General features: G+C 34.2%; 1 protein-coding gene and 1 pseudogene across 5 annotated transcripts in view; both read left to right on the top strand.

Moving 5' to 3' along the window:
• Positions 1–15,306, top strand: part of HDAC9 (histone deacetylase 9) — a 682,621-nt gene that overhangs the window by 287,381 nt on the left and 379,934 nt on the right. The gene's annotated exons all lie outside the window — the stretch shown is intronic.
• LOC135321735 (casein kinase I-like) lies at positions 458–14,812 on the top strand (annotated as a pseudogene).

Here is a 15,306-nt window from a genome sequence, read left to right as displayed (position 1 = left end):
TTGCTGTGATTTGTGTCTGAGAAGGTTTTGCCTATGTTTTCTTCTAGGAGATTTATGGTGTCTTGTCTAATGTTTTTAAACCATTTTGAGTTTATTTTTGTGTATGGTGTGAGGGAGTGTTTAACTTCATTAATATACATGTGGCTGTCCAGCTTTCCTAGCACCATTTGCCGAACAAAACTTTGTTTTATAAAGCATGCCCATGGTGCCCTCTGTGTATGTCTGACTTCATACTTCCCCACTGTAATGTAATTGAATACTGTTTACTTTTGTCCCCAGCTTAGTGCTTTGTTCAGCGTTTGGTTACTTGAAGCAGTGATTGGCACATAATAAACAAATATTTATGGAATGAGTGGATGCATAAATTAAGAACCTCAAGCTGAGGGTCAGTTCTGTTTTGCTGGTGGGAATATGGACAAAGGTGAAATATGTTGATGATGTGATTATTATGGGAACCATGGGACCTAGCTCACCTGGAGTCACAGACAGAGCATCAAGTGAGTGGGAACAAAGAGGTTGTTAAGGAGAATGCAAGGGGCAAAGGGGGAGGTCATGAATTCTGACTGTACATTTACAAGTTTTGCTTGGACCTTAACCTTGATTTATCCTCTCCTCCAGGCATTAGAAAGAAAATAGCTTTTCAGTTAAGAAACTGGAGCCTTGAAGCAGGCCACATATGTTCGTACATTCTGTACCATTTAGCTCCAGAAAACCTAAAGTATCAGGGGAAAAAAGAAACAGGAACATGAATCGTTTTTCTCAATCACTTGAAAGGTCTGATGCCTTGATTAAAAGGATGGAGTCAATACCGTGGTGACATTTTAAGTCCATGTTTTCACACACCCTTCTCCAAAAGAAGCTGGTAATAGTACATATTAAGTTTAAAATATAAGCTTAATAGTAAGAGGGAGGGTATTAATAAGGCACTGGCAACTTTCATTGTGTACTTTAAATTTCTGTAGGAAATGTAGCAGTTCCCAAGTGATTGTCTTTTATAATTCTGAAATGAAGAAATATTTTGTTCCCTATATTAACATTCTGTTATTCCTAGATCTCAATATAGTTAAACAATTATATTAGTTTATTTTAACAGGATAATTGAGATATATCATAAAATCCACTCATTTAACATGTACAATTCAATGCTTTTTAGTATATTCACAAGGTCATGCAACCATCACCATGATCTAATTTTGAATACTTTTGTCTATCGTAAAAAAACCTCATACCCATTAGCAGTCATTTCCTGTTCCCACTTTCCCTTCTTCCAGCCATAAACAATCACTAATCTAGTTTTTCGTCTGTGTAAATTTGCCTATTCTGGACATGTGGTGTAAATAGAATCATACAATATTTATGTCACATTCTGTGACTGGCTCCCTTTGTTCAGCAAAATGTTAAGGTTCATCGATGTTGGCATGTATCAGTACTCCACTTATTTTTACTATATATATATATATTACTGAATAATATTCCCTTGTATGGGTATGCCACATTCTAGTTATCAGTTCATCAGTTCATAGACATTTGGGTTGTTTAATCTTTTGGTTATTATAAACAATATTGCTATGAACATCCCTGTACAAGTTTTTGTGTTGGATATGTTGTTTTTCCTTTTCAAGATTGTTTTGGCTATTCTGAGTCCCTTCCATTTTTATGTGAATTTTAAGATCAGCTTGTCAGTTTCTTCAAACAAACAAACAAAGCAAAACTAGGAATTTGATAGGGATTGCTTTGAATCTGTGGATCAATTTGAGGGGTATTGCTATCTTAGTAATATTAAGTCTTCTGATCTACAGCAATATTAAATCTTCTGAAATACATTTATTTAGATCTCACTTAATTTCTTTCCAAAAATATTTATAATTTCAGTGTACAAGTGTTGCAGTTACTTTGTTTAATTTATGCCTAAGAATTTTATTCTTTCTTGATTTTTATTGCTTTTATTTAGTTTGATTATATGTCCTGATCAAAAGGTTCCAAGAATTTCTAAATGTACTGTAATATGGTTTCCTACAGTTAGAAAACTGATGACTAAGAGAAGTTTATTGCCATTTATGTGCTTCCATTTTTGCCATCAAAATATTTCACCTCTTTAAGAAAATAAAATTATATATTCTTTTTCCCTCTGATTTTAAGATTAAGAACAATGTTCAGTGTTGCCTTAACAATGCTGCCGTAATCTAAATATTTCAGTGACTCTTTTGAAAAGAATTCCTGCTTGTTTCGTCCAAGTGATCTTCAAATCTTGCTGACTATACCTGGAAGACATCTCTTAAATTCATCCCTTTCTATTCTGTTTGGTACCTTAATTCAATAGTTTCCTTCTTGTCTTCTTTTGTTGTTGCTGTTAGCTTTTTAGTTATTTCTCCATTCACCAACCTCTTAATATCTTGTACTCAGAAATGTTTCTTATGACCGCTATAGAAAGAATTAGTATTTCCTATTTCTGTGATTTCATAATGTATTTAAGGTGCTTAGCACAGTAGCTTTCATAGTGAAAACTCTCAAAAATTGGTACCTATCAACATTCTTAATTATGTATTCAAATTATTAAGTGTAGCCTTTATCATATTCTATACCTTTTGCATGTTTTTTCATCATCTCTTCCCTCAGATTTCCACCCTGGTTAGCTTGTAAGTCTCTTGATAATAGCAACTAGTTATTCCTTCTCACCTTTCTATTTTCAAGGCCTGCACAGTTTAGAGATAAGAAAACTGAGTTAACTTTTAAGAGTAAAACAAGAAAAAATTGTTCATGGTTATAAATTAATTAATCTGTCTTGCTTTCATGTCTGTCAAATAATGGATAGTATTAACCGGTGAAAGTTTTGTCTTTAACTAAATGAGATATTACAGTTTTCTTAAGTTTGAGTGGTCCTTTTTTTGAGTTGCCTATTCCTCTTAGGGTTCCAAATACATGTATGTATTTTTAAAGAATTGTATTTCTGGCTTTATTTTGCAATTTGGTTTTATCTATTCTATTTGCATAATGAGGGGAAGCTGGCACATAGCTATCTAAGCTAAGTGAAAAGTAAGTGCTCGATTCTCATGTACAAAAACAGAATCTGAGATGCCAGTATTTAAAAATAATTTTTCCTTCTGAATAACAATTATGTGCACTACAATATTTATATTCCCTCCAGTTATTTTGTACCACATGCTTATGATGTTCTTTGGGTCTCTATTCCAAAAAATCTTTTAGTTTAAGATATTAGATTGTTTTTTGTTCTTTTTAGTGGAGGTACTGGGGATTGAACCCAGGACCTGCATAGGCTAAGCACATATTCTACCACCGAGCTATAGCCGCAAATATACCCCAGATAATAGTTTTGTACTAATATTTTACTTGTAGAATATTAAAATACAATTCAAAGAATTCATGATTTTAATTTTACACATTTTTTTCCTATAAGACATGCAAGTGCCATTCTTTAGAAAGTAATTTTTAAGCTCATTTTTGGGCTCCACTGTTCCTGTGCTTTCCCTTATCCTTTTAAACTGAAAAATCCATGAATATAAGAATCATGTTTTAGTTTTCTGTTTTTCTCAAATTGCCTAGGCCAGCATTGAATGAATGTATTTTCAAAGTATCCCATGGTTTGTTTATCATATAATTTAAAATTGAGAATCCAAATATTTTTCAAAGGGAGGAGAATTTCTGAAAGTAGTTTTTTTCTTAGCATCTTAACATCCAAACTCTGCTTGCTCACAAGATGACTTAATCAGCACCATATCAGAGACAGCTTGCTGTGTTTACCATTGTTAGTTGGGCCAGCATATGTCCAAAACAGTTGGAATGAGAAAAACAGCATTGACTTGAAGCCAAATTAGAGGGAAGAGGAAAAAAAAAAAAAAAAGAGTTTTTTAGCTATTGAATAGGACCAAATGCTTTGGGCAGTTACGGTTCTTCTGTAGAGAATAAAAAGGACATTTCTTTCAGCCAAAAAAAAAAAAAAGATTTAGCTCATATCTAAATGTCCTGAAATAATAAAAATAAATAAATTGATGATGTGGATATAATTTTGCTTGTTTAACTCTTTGCAACTAATGTTATCTTTATATGCTACCCAAAAAAAGGAATTTTGAGATACATAAATTGATTTTTTTTTCAGTTTTATTTTTCAACTTTCGTTGGTTTTCTTCGTCCTAATTAGTGGCAATTTTCTGTTACTTAATTAATCAGTATGGGTGCCTTTGACTGTCCATCACATTTCATGGGATCAGAATATTTCTGATTTGTGTCAAAATGAATATTGTATTTCTCTGTAGTAGCACTTAGTAAGTGAGGAAAATGTTTATTCTTATTTTCATAAGTAATTAATAATAAAGTGTAAATACTTTTTTTTCACTATACCCCACTGAGAAACAACTCTTGTAGAAAAATATATATGTTCTTTGCAATAGAAAATGGAAAGTATGTTTTGCTGTTTATAATGGAAGGTTTGAGGGGAAGTTTCCAAACACCACAGTTAAGGAATAGAACAATTTAGACCATAATTGAGTTTTGCATCTCAGGCAAAGCCAGCCCTAGGATAATTTTTAATTAGATAAAGCTTTTCTAAAGGAGTTCCTGTTTTTCATTCTCTGTCATTTTATTTGGCAGGAACCCCTTTCTTTCCTCCTAGGACCCCTTGCTTTCTCTATGGCCAGAACCTGCTCTGCTGGTTATTGATTTACCCAAAGAGGTCAGTGAAGACAACAGTAATGCCTCTCTCAAGAGACAGACTTTCTAATAGAAACTCTCTAATAGAGAATAGAGACTTTCAGTACATATCTGTATCTAGAATATATAGATACCTATTCTGTATATTTGAGGGCTTGGGAGAGAATAGCCTTGGCACTAGGATGATCCTTGAGAATCATTACTTCAGTCTCTTAGTTTTTATCTGTCTCATACATGAGGAACCCAAGGCCCACAGAAGTACAGTGATTAAGAATAGAACCAAGGATAGTTTTCTTTCTGACATGTTCTGCTTCTATCCTTTGGCAAGATATTGGGTATTAGTGATTGAAAGAAGATGGACTGATAGATCAATTGATTCATATATTTATTCTCTAAAACAACTGTGTCCCATGACTGAGAGACTCAAGTAAGACAAAGGCTTGGTTTTAACAATATGATGTCACCGATGGGTGGGGTGAAAGCATTGTCAGAGCAGCATAAACGGTGAAAACTAAGTTTGTACCCTGGGACCTGGAGGTGAGCGTAGGCAGAGGAGGGGTGCAGTGTGTTGGAAATCAGAATCCTTCAGGCATGGTTATCAGGTTAAGTGTGTCAGGCCTGGCTTCCTCTTTGCTGAAGATGAGTTTTTCTTAGGAGGTGCCTAGTCATTTATGCAAATGGATGTCTGTTGTGCCAGCCCCACCTGCTCTCCAGACATGCCCCAAAATTTCTGAACCCTGGCTTTGACAAAATCCTGCATCCTGCCAAATTTACCTTGAGAGGAATAAACCCAGCTGAATGGCCTACATAAATCTTAGAGAGACATGCCCACCGTGGCAAGTTGAATTTCCTCCCTGACCTAAGAAATCACAGGGACATGCATCTCCTTATCTCTCCCACTACCCCAGAAGGGATAAGGAAAAATTTCATCTGTTTTTTTGTTCTCTCTTGTTTCTTTTGTTTAACCAAGGTAACATTTACTTTTTCTTTTTAATTTGAAAGGTTACAAATACCAAACCATTGATTTAAAGCATTTTTTAAAAAAAAACTAGAACTTAACATTTTGTTTAATAAATGAGTTCTTGAGCTGCTGAATCTCAACTCATCGGATCCAAGTTATATTATGAATTCTGTGGAAAATAAAATTGAAACCATTGAATTCAGAATGGCTTTGCTTAACTCTGTGATTAGCCATGTATTTCCTATAATCTTGGGTTACATTAATTTAAAATTACATTAATATCTGGAAGAACATTTGGGTAACTATTTTTTTCCATAAGGTTTTTTTTTTCTTACAATGCCTAACTACTAGGTCTGTTTTGTTTGAGGCACCAAATTTCTTTAGTGGTTTGGCCACAGATCTATCACTAGGATATAATAGCCAACCTTGCAGTAGTATTATTGTAACTTTGAGGTACATATGAGGTTTCTTTAAAACCTCAAGGTTTTAAAATATTCAGTATAAACTAAATCAACCCACACATTATTAACAAAAATTTTAATGTCAAATAAACACAATATCCTGTAATTTCTAAACATTCCTTTCCTAAACTCATTCAAATTTCAGATGTTGATTTTTATAAGATATACTGGCTGTGTGTGTGTGTGTAATATGAGGAATTGTATAGCAACTGCTACACAGAAAGGAGTAGTCTATGTCTTTTCTTATTTTAGTGAAAGAAATTTCAATTGAACAAATATTTGTTCTAGATTTAGCTTCTAACATGCAGGGTTTATTATCTCTGTCTCATGGAAAAGAGATTTTAGAAAGAGAACCCACGTGAATCTTTAATATGGAATGTGATACAGTGACTTTCACTTAACATCATTCTAAGTTAATATTTACCACGATTTTAAATAAAGTAGCACTTAAAAAATGTGTATGTGACCTTGGAAAATCTATCTGGTGCTCCTTATCCTTGCTTGTAAAATGGGAATAATAATAAGTCGGCTGTCTTAAATGCAAAAAAAAAAAAAATCCATGTAGAAATTGTAGGTAGTGCTCAGCATGTATTCCTTAGTTTTAAAAATGCTATTGTTCTTATTCATATTTTTGTTTTCTAGATAACTGCTTAATGAAAAGAGCAAGCAACAAAGTCTAAAAAACTGATGTATTAGTCTAATATAGTACTTAGAGCTACTTTAACATGGTGCTTTCCTTGGCAGCATAATCTGCTTCCTTGTTGTATTTATTTTAGATGAAATGAACTATGGTAGTTTTTAACCTTTTTGCATGACACCAGTAAGGAAGGGTGGAGAGGTGGCTTGGGCATTTGATTATTACTGGGAAGTATCACTGTGTAAAAGTGGCTGTAGTTTTTTGCCACAGGTTTGGCAGAGTTTTTCAGTCTGGGCAGATAGTAAGTAACTATTACAGGCTTTTCAGTCTGCAGTCTGTCCCACTTTACTCTGACTTCACAGTGTGAAAGCAGCCATGGACAGTGTGTAAATACATGTGAGTGACTGTTCCAATAAAACTTTATTTATGAACACTGAAATTTTAATTTTATTGTATTTTCACATCACAAAATGTTTGCCTTTTTTATTATTTTAATCCTTTAAGAATATGAAAATCATTCATACGTTGTAGACAGTGAAAAAACGGGACAGGCTGGATTTGGCCCGGGAGCCATAGTTTGCTGACCCTGGCTCCACAGAGTCCTATTCATTTTTAATGCTTTAAATTATTTCCTATACTTTTGTTTGTACAAATTGTACCACTTCGAATTGTAGACTGATTATCTCAAAGCTGTGCTTAAAATATAGAGAAGCATTCTGTAATGCTGAATGTTCTTTGAATACAGGCTATTTCTATAAACAGATACTATGAGTTCTACCAGAAATAGAAATTTTAATGACAGTCTAATTAAATAGAAGAGAAAAATCATTACATTTTCTTATGCCAAATTATGAATGTCTTTAATTAAGGCACAGATAAAGTCGCATTTTAAAAAATTTTTTATACTTTAAAATAAATTAGATTCTTCTGACAGCTTTAGGCTCTTCTTCGAGGTAGGCCCTTTCACTTACCTAATAAGTTGTGCCTTAATGGCTAGTGCATCTTTTCATAGTGTACAGGGAGCTGTGAATTTAAAAAAAAAAGCTCTGAAATATGAAAAAAATAAACCACCACAGGCTATCCTGTCAAATGTTTTCTCATACTGTCAAAAAACAGCTGCCTCTTCCTTTTTGTTACTACTTTCTTTCTTCAGTTAAAAAAGTAATCTAAAAATTTATGAACAATACATTTAAGCCTCATTAACAGTTACAGTTAATTATGATTCAGTATCTCTTTCTGATACAATCCGATGGGATTTGGTTAGTCAAGTACTAACTATAACTTCATTATTAGGCAGTCTTTACCTGTGAATTAGTAGATTTAGATTAGAGAGTTAGGTGAATTTTCAAAAATTGTCTCGACTCAACAGAAATTTCTATAGCTAAAATTTGGTGAAAGACCCAATTTTCAATTCTTAAATACAGAATTGTTTCTGAAGAGATCACTGAAATACACATATTAAGAAAGAAGCTTTGAACTCAACTGAAAATTCACAAATGTGTCAAAATATGCAGAAATGTGTTCCTTTACACATCTCTCTGTGGTATATATTGGCAATTACAAGCAAATCCTTTCCTTTGCCTCTAAAAAATATGTAATATTATTCTAACAAAAAACTTTTCAGTCTTTTACATCAAGGCACACTTCAGGGTGAACTGTGTAGAAATTAAATTGGATACCTATTTTGTAGAACTCAAGAAGAGGAATAGTGGAGTGGCCATGACCATAATAGACTCGGGCTGGATGGTGTATGTTCTAATTGCTGCTGTATTGCTTAGTAGCCATTTGACCTTGGCCAATTTCCTCTGTGGCCTACCTTTTCTTCATCTGAGAGAAAGGCTCATAATTGTGTCTACCCTGCGGATTACCGGATAGCACAACCTCATAGTGTTGTAAAGAAGGATAAATGAGTTAACACTTCTTTTATAAAACTCTCAGAACAGTGTGTGGCACATAGTAAGTGTTGTGTTGGTGTTGGCTCCATGATTTAAATGAAAAGAAAACAACTCTCCCGACCAACCGACATTTTGGTATTAGTCTTTCTTCTTACCCGAGTATAGAAAGCCAGATTTGGAATCAGCCTAGGGAAGTCACATTTTCTTAAAATGTTCAACCCCTGAAAACTTTACATAATTCTAAGCTTGCATAATTATCTTAAAATTCATATCCAAAGCACTGCCTGACAAAGGATAGTGGGTATTTCTGCTGACAAGCAAAAGTGGCGCCACCTTGTGGTAGTAACATAAAGACAGGTGCCAATGCATTCATCTGGCTGTTTGAAATTACACAATAGTAGATGATTTTTTTTAACATTAACTTTCACCCCAAAATTGTATTACAAAATGAAGCTTTATTATTTCCAAATCATAAATTCCAAATTCTCATAGTTCCATGAGACTATAATGCATTTTTCTTTGAAGAAAACTAGTGTAATTTGCCTCTGATTTGAAGTTAGCAAATAAAGAAATAATGCAGTTAGAACAGTGTGTTTCAAACTGAATTCCATGGAGTCTGGGTTCCCAGGGGAAGGGGCTGGAGAGGAAGTGAGTGGTTGGGACACTGGTTCCTTCTTAACAGTTGCACTCTTGCTGGTTTTATACGTTGAGACTGTTCGTAAGATTTTATTTGAAGAAAGTGTCCAGCTGTTTAAAGAAACGTTTTTGCTTTTTAAAAGTGAGTGCAATCTTATATTAGAAGGTTTTAGTGGGACTTGAGGACTTTTGTTTTGTAATAAAGATTTCCTCGGAACTTAGGAAACAACTGAGATCTGGAGAAGGGAAAAAAAGAGTGCACTGGTTGAAGTCCTGCTTCCGTTATGCAAGATTGCAAGTTAGAGCAAAGAAAAGGAAAAGACATGGTTTAAATCCAAGAGGGAAGTGAGAGAAGCATCATGCATAGCATTTCTGCTCTGTTTCTCCCCATCCTTTCTTGTACCTTTTCACATATGCTATTGTCCTGAATACATTAAGCATTGAAGCTTTCAGAAAATACTGGAATTTTTTTTTTAGGTCAAACAGAATTGGTCCTTGCTGGCAGGACATAAAAACCAATAAAAACTTTTTTTTTTTCTATTAAAACAGAACACAATCACATTCTTCTGCAAACAAAGGTCCCTGGTAGAAGCGTGGGAACATATTCTTTGAAAAACGTTTATTTTCTGAATAAACAAATGTAATTTGTTCAAAAAGAGTGTTGTTAGAGGGCCATATTTGCAGAAAGAATCATTTATTCAACCAATATTTACTAAACTTAAACTTATTTATTAAACATATATTACATGTCAGATGATGAATTAAAGTCTGGAGTTAGGGGGGAATCATTCCTCTGCCTCAAATATTAAGTATTCTTAATGAAAAGGAGGTTGTGTTAGCCATTTGCAAATAGTAATGATTCAGTATTTGTCTGTAACCTAGAAGGAAATGTACATTATAGAAAAAATATGGAGGAGACAGTTTGTCCCACTTTTATTGTAGTTCTTACAGAAGTCGGTTTGCTCGACATCCCAGATGATGAGTGGTACATATGGCTAAACAAGTAACTCTTTTTAGAGCATACCTATCTATAGTCCCTATTTTAAAACACCAAAATTTCTCATCTACTGCAGATTTCATTACAGGTACTATTATATCAGATTAAATTTTATCTCAAATTACAAAGTAATATGGATTAGTTTCTTAACTCGTATTACCTTGAAGTCACACAAATTGGCTTGATTTTGTTTCCATGTTGCAAGAAGCTCAACGAAGCTTTTACTTGGTTCTCAAATAGTGAAGAACTAGCAAACACTGTGATACTTTAGAACTAAGTGGGTATTACAAATGAGTTGGCAATTCATGTTGGTGTTATGGTTTGTTATGACTGCTTAATTCAAAAGCATATTTGCAGAGAGGGAATTTGAATTAAGTAAATCAAAATAGTAAGGCTTTGATTAAAAAGTTAGCTTTCTTTAGCTTAAATGTTGATATTTCAAGGCCTACTGATAGTTTAGTCATTTGTGGTTATTTTTGTTTCCTGTTCAGACCTCTGGGAAATAAGAGAATAGTAAATCAAAGTCCAGATTGCTTCTTGCATTTATTTTCTTTTCATTTATGACTGTATTAGTGCACCTTAAAGAAACTACAGACATGTATAACTTTAACAGAATCACTATGAGGGAGAATTATATTTCTGGACTAATCAATTTTAATTCTTGTTATAAAAATTATTTTTTCAAGTTTGATTAATTTACTAATTATTTTAAATTCATGATGCTGTCATAAATACTAATAATGGAAAATCAGCTAAGAATATTTGTATTACTAATGTGAAATTTGGGCAACATTGTCTTCAAACTGAGGTTATATTACTTGTTTTCCCATTTCTCATTTTTGATGTTAGGCACGTTCAAATTTATTCATTTATTTGTTCAAAGAAAATATACCTTCCAAAATTGAAATGATTCTATATGTTTCAATTAAGAGCTTTCAATAAAAGGCACTTCAGCATTTTAAAAAAAATCAATTATTGGCTAATTTAGAGAAAATGTTAGTGAACTTTGATTAAGTAACCTTAAAAGAATTTATTCTTTTTTATTTACACTTAGTAATCTTTATATTTCAAATTGGAGGTTTGAAAAAAAAGTCCCTAGCTTACAGTGTATCGGTTCTGGTCTAATCTTCTAATACTGTAACATTGGGTAACCATTCATGAATTAGGCCTTACTGTTTAGATAATTCAGGATTGTGGCCTATTCTAGGCAATCTCTACTGAGGCAAACAGCATGGATGGGTTTTATTTTACTCAGTGCTTCCCTACCCCACTTTGGTGGTTGTCACCTGTCAGCACACTGAGTTGTAAGAGGTACTTTGGGGTCTGAGAAATGTGACATAACATCTTAGGCAAAAAAAAAATTTGAGATTGCTTTTTTAAAATACTTAACTCACTTTTGCCAGAAACTCACTCACTTATCAATAATTTAAGCAGTTAAGTACTGTTTATCTGGAATTCAGACAGTCAAAAAGAACTAGTAAGTAATTGCTTTAGGATTTTAATTGGATATATGCATATGTGTGTGTGCATATGTGTTTCTAATTTTATTACTGTATGAGTCATGTGACTATCACTCATTCATTTATTCCTTCATTCATTTCAAGTATGCACTGAGGCATTAGTATGTTCTTATGCTGTACCAGACACTAAAAATATAGTCCCTCTTCTCATGGGACTTAGAATTAAGGTAAAGGGAGACAATTAAATGTTATGAAATAAATTGCAAAATGTAATAAGAAAATGCAGTAGGACTCACAAAGGCATCCTATATCAAATCATTTTTAGCTAAGATATGAAGGATACGTATCAGTATAGAAAAATGGAGTGGGATTGGAATTTGGGAAGAGAATATATATGACAAAGCCCTGAGACTTAGAAGAGTATGGTGTGTTTAAGGACTGAAAGAAAATCAGTGTGACTCAAATGAAGGGAGGTGGGTAGATGGTGTTGAGGCTGGAAACACAGACAGAGAGCACATCATAGAGGGACGGACCAGTATGTTCAAAACTGGGATTCTCTTGATGAGTTTTACCCAGGAAAGTGAAACAGAAGTGATAGGGGAGAGATCTTGATGAATTAGAAAATGTTTAGGAGTAGAAAAGATCATTTCTGTCAATTGGATATGGATAATAACTGGGAGAGAGGAGTCAGATATCACCTCCATGTTTCCTCTGACTGTAATATTGGAGACAGAGAAGGAGCCATGTAAGACAGCTAAATGGAGAGTACCAATAGTAGTTATACCTATGTGTGGCAAGTTTAGAATGGATGTTTAGGCTAGAGACAGAATTGTTACCATATGGGAAGCAAATTAAGTCCTGGGAATGGAAGATATCACCGTTGAGAGTCCTCTAGAGAAAACTGAAGAGGGCACAGGTGGGATTCTGGAGCACCAACGTCATTGCCCTTAATACATCATGTTTTCTACATAGGTTTATGGGTTGATGTGCATCAGAATATGAGGTCCTTGAAGGCAGATCCTTACTTCTCATGTCTACTAAAAAGTGTTTGGGCATTTAATATGGCTTTACAAATGTTTGCTGAACAAAGGTGTAAATGAAAACTATATGTCAATTTGATGATACTATAAAAATATGATTTTGGTGTTATTTTAGATTCATACTTCTGTAAACAGTCTGATACTTTAGATACTATTAGACTTAAGACTTTGCTTTGCAGTGTAGTTATTGAGACAAAGAGCTAGAGGAACAAGATATAACCAGGCATCAGTCATGGCTCTGCCCTCAGTTAGCTTTATGCTGTGATGTAACCAACAGGAAATAAAGAATAAAAGTGTAAATAAAATTACAAAATTGTGTTTGGTTCCAAATCACTGTTAACAAAGAAAGGGGGTGGGAGGTAATAGCAGGATTTCATATAAGGAAATATCAAGATAGTGTAAGTGAATTTAAATCAATTTCATGGAGTTGAAGGCAGAAGATCGCTTAAGCTCTTCTATTTATTTCCCCAAACCCACATATTCTATCTAAAAAACTGTCTCTGGTGACCAATGATAGGAAGTCACAGTGAAGCTAGACTCACAAAAGCTAGGTGTCCCCCGTTGCTGTACCAGAGCAAATTTTAAGATTCTTCAAGGTGGGGTTGACTTCCCACGCATGAAGTGGAATCATTAGGACAAAGACTGTAATGTGCTTCTTATGGATCTTCTTCCACCCATTCTCCAAGACCGCTTCAGTTTCTGTTCAAGAAGACTCACAATGAAAACTATACTTACGTAAGCTGACAAGATGATGGGTAGATTTGTACAGGTGCATACAAATTGCTTAAGACGCGGTGAACCAGATAACTTCCTTGTTGGTAGTAGGTGTCACTGTTATTCCTTACTGATTTTGGTTTGATCAGAAACTACGGAAATGACAAGACAAGGCAGGATACACCATACGGAGAAGATAATAATCTCTCTGGCAATGCCTGACAAACTAGCATCAGTGAACATCTCGGTATCGAGCAGAGTCCATAGATGACATGGTATCATTAGGATACGTATAGATGTATTTTAACAGAACCAGCCTGCCCTGGCAGAGCCTGCGCAAAGAGAAACAAATATGAAAAGATCAGTGAAAGAAGACGTCTATTCCCAATGACATTTCATAAAAATTCCTGCAGAATTTCCTGTGTACTTAAACTATTATTATAGGCTATATTTTGGAAAAGCCCTGATTACACATACCCAAGGCAGCTATTTCACATTCTTTTTTGAACCCTGAACTACTGATAGGCCCACGTTTTTGATTGGATGATGCTAAACAGAAATCAGCGCAGCAGGCCGCCTTTCCCCATGGGCAGAGTCAGCAGGCCCAAACTCTCACAGACTTCTCTGCAGGAAAGGAGGAACAAAAGAAGCTGAGCAGATGATCAGAGCAACATTTGTTTCTCCCCAGATCTAGAAATTGTTGTTCCTCTGTCCACCTGCTGGTGGTTGTGGACAACCATTTCTTGGTATAAAGAACTTAATTTCCATATAAACTGGCTCTGGGCAGCACTGGTGACGCTGTATCCTGAGTTGTAGCTGCTGTAACTATGAGTATTAAATGAGATAGTTAAACATGGTTCCAGTTTTTGTCACATTTGTTTTGAAGTTTTAACTTTTAACTAAATTGACACATACCAATTGGTGGTGAGATCGTGCCTGTGCCATTTTTGTGTGTGTGAAAGCCTGTTTTTGCACGACGCTGCTTCGGCATCTCATTCAGAGGAACAGCATGAACAGTCTTCAGCCATTGTTGTGATAGTTGTAAATGGTCAAAATTTGCATTCTTAGAATTTTTCCATCCGTGGGGTTTGCAAGTTGTTCACTAAAAAATTCTTAAAATGGATGGCTTCTTGTTTGTAAGCCAGCTGATAAAGAAGCAAGCAAAAGTTCCTGTTTTTGAATGTGTGAAAATTCTTCCTGCTTACCTGGGCTGTAAATAATGACATCTAAAGTGGAAGAATTAAGAAACACACCGTGGCTACATAGAGTATCCTTGGGCCTCTGATTTAACCCTTTAGTGGTCTTGGTATTTTGAAAACGTTATTTGTCAAAGAACTTTAGTTACAACTGAACGGGTATGTATGTTGCTTAAATTAACTGTAATTGTCGTAACCATCTATATGATCTGAGATTTTTATTTTGAAATGAGAGCTTTTTTGTTATCAGGTTTCTAAAAAGAACTAAAAACTGTTCCTAAAAAATTGCATGAGTTGATAAATGCTCAACGGAAGAAAGGATAATTAAGAATCAAAGAATAATGAAGAAAGATACTGAAGAAAGCATGAGTAGAACTTTGCAAAGTGATAATTAAGACTAGTTAAAATATGTGTGGAAATGTTCTGACTGGGCATTTGGTATTAGAATAATATAAATATAACTATATATATATATATATATATATATGTTATGTATGCATTTTAAATTTCAAACAAATAGGGTGAGTCCAAATATCTGTTAAGAAAACATGATTTTTTTATACCTAGTGCTAATGCTATGGTTTGTTATCATCAACTTCCTTCTAATTTATGTATCATTGACCACCTGTTCTAAGGAATTTGCA

This window comes from Camelus dromedarius, chromosome 7 (assembly GCF_036321535.1).
Source record: "Camelus dromedarius isolate mCamDro1 chromosome 7, mCamDro1.pat, whole genome shotgun sequence".
Taxonomy (NCBI): Eukaryota; Metazoa; Chordata; class Mammalia; order Artiodactyla; family Camelidae; genus Camelus; species Camelus dromedarius.
Note: the sequence above shows the minus strand (reverse complement) of the source record. Positions and strands in the feature narration are given on the sequence as shown.